This window comes from Notothenia rossii (genome assembly GCF_949606895.1).
Source record: "Notothenia rossii genome assembly, contig: scaffold_86, whole genome shotgun sequence".
Lineage (NCBI taxonomy): Eukaryota > Metazoa > Chordata > Actinopteri > Perciformes > Nototheniidae > Notothenia > Notothenia rossii.
In genome coordinates, this window is record NW_027639715.1 from 128,930 (window position 1) to 135,020 (window position 6,091).

The 6,091-nt window shown below is 41.5% G+C and overlaps 1 long non-coding RNA gene across 1 annotated transcript; it reads left to right on the forward strand.

Annotated features, from left to right (window-relative positions):
* Nucleotides 1–772: 772 nt before the first annotated feature.
* Nucleotides 773–2,881, forward strand: LOC307027500. Its single transcript, XR_013804669.1, has 2 exons — nt 773–1,634; nt 2,203–2,881. It is a non-coding gene; the product is annotated as an uncharacterized lncRNA (long non-coding RNA).
* Nucleotides 2,882–6,091: the final 3,210 nt, after the last annotated feature.

Sequence of the window (6,091 nt, forward strand, 5' to 3'; positions counted from 1 at the left end):
TTGATCCTTAATGCAGGAATGTGTGTGTGTGTGTGTGTGTGTGTGTGTGTGTGTGTGTGTGTGTGTGTGTGTGTGTGTGTGTGTGTGTGTGTGTGTGTGTGTGTGTGTGTGTGTGTGTGTGTGTGTGTGTGTGTGTGTGTGACTGTGTCTCACCTTAAGGCCCTGACACACCAGGCCGAAATCGTCCTTTTTCATTAGTCGGACGACGAGGCGTGCCCTGTCGCCCAAACTCAATTTGGTGTGACGAATACACACTACCGCCGCCTGCTGGTAAGGAGAGTTATTGCCACTCACGCATGCGCAGTTCGTACGTGCTCGGCTGAAGTCTTTGCGGTGTGTTCCAGTCAAGCGGCAAACTCTGTGGAAGAGCGGGACGCCAATACGGAAGTGGCACACACTGCAGTTCATATATGGGCCGCTAGGGACTGACTTCAGAAAGGAGCAATCTCCATAGACCCCCATGTTAAAATGCCCAACTTCAAAAAAACATGTTTCTACCCATGGATGCAATAAATATTATTATGAATATAGTTCGATTCCACCTTCATGATTATGGATCTGTGAGTGAATTGTTTTCTAACACGACCCTTTTATTTATATTAGGTCTTAACGTTTTTGCATAAATTAGGGCGTGGTCACATTGAGTGATGGCTCTGTGAAGTGACTGCTGCTGTTAGCTTCTTGTCTCTCTGCTAGCTGCTCCGTGAAGCTACAGGCACTCTGCCTGTTCAGCTCATCCAGGGAACACAACTTGCCCCCGGCCGTGTTTGTTTGTTCTTCATGCTCATATATCGGACTATTGTGACTCGCTCTGCTGTTGAAACAGACGGTGCATGAATGCGGTTTTGCGGTAAGTGAAAATCGAGTACTTATTTATGTGTTAATGATTTTAATCAGCTACGTAATGAATGTTACGGCTTGGGTTAGCGTGTAAGCGAGTGATAGCTACATCGGTGCTAACGATGCTAATCGTAGCCTCCAAGTTAAAATCATAGACTATATTTATAAAGGTTAAAACGAAATAGAGAAGTGTTAAGTGTTAAGTGGGATAATACTGTCCAACAAACGGCTTCGGTTTGAGGTTGATAAAATAAGGTCATCCTTGTAACTTAGAGAGATGATTATTATGTAGGTAGGAACTGCATGCGTTGTTAAGGTTAATTTAAAATGGCTGTGCTCAAGTATGTAGACAAGCTAATGTCGAAGTAGTGTATGTGAAATCAACCTCACAATAAGATGTGTGTATATTACAATTATTAATGTCATATTTCAAGATGATTACTTAGATATTACAATATGGTTGGTTGAGCTGGAGTTCATTATTGAGCTTACTCGTTAACGTCACAGTCATCTGAAGAACGAACCCAAACCTTGTTGTTTTTATGAATTGCATTACGGTATCAAATAAACATTAGCATTGGTAACACAACTTCCAAAGTTACAGTAAAATAAAAAGGACCCTGACTCGGAAAAAACACAATCCAACATGTTCAACAGAAGAGAATCAGTTATATTGTTTGTACACATGGTACTTTATATATCTGTTTGTTTAAGGTGTCCAGGTGATGCAGACAGGCTGGACCAGAGAGTGAGAGACAGAACTGGACTCCTCACAGCAGTGAACTTCAGCTCAGGTACTAAGACTCTCTTTTTCATACTGTACAAAGAATCAAGAAAGATATTGGTTTAAATAAATGAAGTATTGACTTTAATACACTGATATACATTCCATTGAACAATACTAGATACTAGATCACCTACACATCAGTGAAGTTGAGGGTTTTTTCTGTGCAAAAAGTTACATTTAGATATTTAGCAATATGATTTTGTCAGCTTTCTAATTTAATGTATTGAAGGCAAAGATATTTAACACATAGTGAGAACTGCTACTATTTATCTCTGAATATTGTCTGTAAAAAACGTGGTAAAAGTGATTCTTTCAGTGAGACAGCAGAGAAGCTTCTACAGTCGCACTACGTTTTGATAACAGTTCAATATTATTTTGATAATAACATATATTTCAATGTTGATGAACTTCATACTGTTCATTCATAATCTGATTGTCTTTGTAGCTCACTGTTGAAACAAAAACATTACAAAATAATTATATCTCCAGCCCCTAAACACACAAACACACCGCTTTCATAAATAACACACTTGTTCTGCAATAACATGTTTTATGTTTCCTGTCATGTTTGTTAGGAAAGGACCTGCCTGAAAGACACGACATGTTCTCCTTCTCTGAGCGTCAAGAAGAACATCCAAGAGGAACATTAAAAGCTGATGCTATGAGATTTTAAGACCACTAAGAAACTACTTTTATTGTAAAAACAGTCAGCTGATCGAATGCACCTATTTCCACATCTCCACTCCATCAGCTGATTGTTTCTATTTGCCTCGCTTCATGAGCTTCACATCACTTGTGCCTTGTACCGCAGAGTTTGCAACGTCACAAATAAATGGGTCCAATCTTCAGTCAGATGTGAATGTGTAATCTAACATCTTCAGTCAGAATAATGGACCAAAGGAGAGCAAATACAATTTGTTGAAATGTGAACCAAAAGTTAATCAAATGTTTTAAATAAAAAGCACATATGGACAGAAGGTGTAAAACTATTAAAGTAAACACATTTAGTCAAATAGCGTGACAGACTAGGCCTGTGCAGCTGGTATCAGCTTTGCCCAGCATGGGCTCCTCCATCAGGCCTGGACCTCTCTGGACACCACGCTGTCTCAATCCGTCCACACTGAATATGAGAGGGGGAAAATGAAAAAAACAAATGCTTTAGCCCAGGGGTGGGGAACCTCTGGCCTTCGGGCCGTATATGGCCCGCGAGACCATTTGGTACGGCCCTCGAGGTGATTTATAAACACACGCAAACATAGCCGTGGGAACATGTTTCAAATGGGGGGTGCTGTGGGGATGACACCAGGGCTGGTTCTGACCAATGTGCTGCCCTATAGGCAAGATTTTAGCTGGCAATGAAAAACCTCTACAAAAGACCACGACACTGCAAAAAGAGAAATATATTGACATGGTGCACAGCTTATATAACAAGGCTTCAAATGTATTATATATTATAACATGTCTTAATTGGGGGGGTGGACTTCACATCCTCTTGGGGGACCGGGGGTACCCCCCCCGGGAAGATATTTTTAACATTTTAAAGTAAAATGCTTCAATTTGGTGCACTTTGAGCGCCCAATTAGAGACTGATCTAGGGGGTACAACTCTAAACACCCATATGAAAAAGATCGGTTTGCATTTTATTAATCAAATAAGTAGGTATGTGAACATTTCCAATAACCTACCATAGCCAATAACAAATACATGTAACTTATTTTATTTGTGTTGTTCATTCATATCTTATTTTACCAGTTAACATTTATTTATTTATGTATATTTTTAAATCTCTCCAGTTTTAAACAATATTTTTGGTTTACTGTCCTATATTATTCACTGGAATGATTTCAAACCTGTTTTTATTTATCCTAATAATTATAAAGGAGTGCCTTGGAAATATTTGTTTACATAAATTGTGATCAAAACGTTTGAGACCCACTGAGATCATTTAGACTAAAGTGAACTATCTAAACCCTCAGAGTCCTTTACCTCACTGAGCCTCTCAGTCTGACAGGAGAGAACTCTCCCTCCACATTATTGTAGAAACAGCTTCTTATATCCGTTAGCGCAGCAGAAGCTAACAACATTCCCCGCCGGTACCGCGGTATCCCCTCTCTCTATCTCTCTCACTTTGGCTGTGAGCTGCAGGCGCCTGATAAGCCAACATCCCCCACTTTCATCACTTACAGCGCCCATCGTACAGGACAAATGGAAAATGTAACCGGGGTGAAAAGGGTGTTATCTTTACTTAATTATGAATGTTGTTACATCAATGCTGAAAATTCGTTTTTTTTTAATTATATCTTATGGAAGTGCAGATCCCCTGTCCTCCACCAGGGGGTGCTGCAGCACCCTCAGCACCCCTACTTCCCACGGCCCTGCACGCAAAAAAGAAAATAATTCAAGAAATCTAGACCGCAAAATAATTAAACAAGCTTGTTTTTCCTGACCAAGGTCAGGGTCCTTGAACACAACACGAGCCTAACGTGTCATCACGTGTTATATATGTCTCGTCTGACAGGAGTGTAGTTCTAACGGAGAGCACCAGAACGCGGCTCCGGGCCGGGACTTCACAAATTGCAGTACCCATGAGGAGCTGTACACATGCTGCAGTTTCTGCGTGGCTGTGTCTTTAGTTGAAAGGCCAGTGACGATCTGTTCATCTGTCATACTGATCATACAGTCAATAACTTTGATGTTATTAGCATCTGGTTAGCTAGCTATGCTAACGAATATAAGAAGCTTTTTCTCCAACCAGTGAGGTAAAGGCACATCTTTATATGATCATTATAGCTATAAAAAAATAAGAGAATAAAGTAAACGGGTATAAAATACTATATGACAGTAAAACAAAGTTGTTATTAATAAACAAGAATACAGTTTGAAAGGGAAGTGATTTGTAAAATATCCATAAAGAAACAAATCTGTTTACAGTTCTGTTTCATCTGGGTGTTGAGAGATGGATCCATAGATCTCTTCATGTTGCTCTCAAAGTGCACCAGATTGATGCTTTTAACTTCAACATTTAAAAAGAAATCTTCCTGGTGGTGCATGCCCCCAAACCCCCCTAGGTGAGGTTAGATCCGCCCCCCCCCCCCCACACTTAAATCATGTCCACATTGATATGAAACTAAATACATTTGCACACATCTTGTGTCCATATCTTTCTGTTTTGGTGGTCATGCCACGGTGCATGAATGCGCGGGTCATGGTCAAATATCTGGATTCAGACGTTGCTTTTTCTTTGCACAGCATGAAAGAAAGGCCAAATGAATGGGCTGTGATTTGAGTTTTTTAAGCAGACGTTGAGGTCAATCATTTGTACGGCCCTCGAAGGATTTTGTAAAAATTGAAATGGCCCTTGAGAGGAAAAAAGTTCCCCACCCCTGCTCTAGCCAATAAGAAACATAAAGTTGACTGTCTCACTCTCCGTCACTCTTCGTCACTCTCACTCGTTGTCACTCTTTGTCACTCTTCGCCACTCTCACTCTTCGCCACTCTCACTCTTTGTCACTCTCTGTCACTCTTTCTCACTCTCACTCTTTCTCACTCTCACTCTTTGTCACTCTTCGTCACTCTTTGTCACTCTCACTCTTTGTCACTCTCACTCTTTGTCACTCTCACTCTTTGTCACTCTTCGTCACTCTTTGTCACTCTCACTCTTTGTCACTCTCACTCTTCGTCACTCTTTGTCACTCACTCTTCGTCACTCTTTGTCATTCTCACTCTCCGTCACTCTTTGTCACTCTCACTCTTCGTCACTCTTTGTCACTCTCACTCTTTGTCACTCTCACTCTTTGTCACTCTTTGTCACTCTCACTCTTTGTCACTCTCACTCTTTGTCACTCTTTGTCACTCTCACTCTTTGTCACTCTCACTCTTTGTCACTCTCACTCTTTGTCACTCTTTGTCACTCTCACTCTTTGTCACTCTCACTCTTCGTCACTCTTTGTCACTCTCACTCTTTGTCACTCTCACTCTTTGTCACTCTCACTCTTCGCCACTATGAGAATGTTTCTTTATATTCGTTACATTTCTTTGGACTTTGTTCACCTGTATTTTTAATAAATAAACACATTGATGGATCACTCATTATAACTTTTCTGTTATTTTTAAGTGTTTCTAAGCCTTTGATATCATCATCATCATCATCATCATCATCATCCTGAATGTGTCACCTAGCGGCTTCATCGTCCCTTTATCTGTGTGCGGCTAGAACTATGAGAGGGTCCTGCATTAATGCAGAGAGGAGGAGGAGAGGAGAGGAGGGGAAGAGGAGGAGGGGAGGAGAGGAGGAGGAGGGGAGGGAGAGGAGGAGGGGAGGAGAGGAGGAGGAGAGGAGAGGAGGAGGAGAGGAGGGGAGGGGAGGAGAGGAGGAGGAGGGGAGGGAGAGGAGGAGGAGAGGAGAGGAGGAGGAGAGGAGGAGGAGGGGAGGAGAGGAGGAGGGGAGGAGAGGAGGAGGAGAGG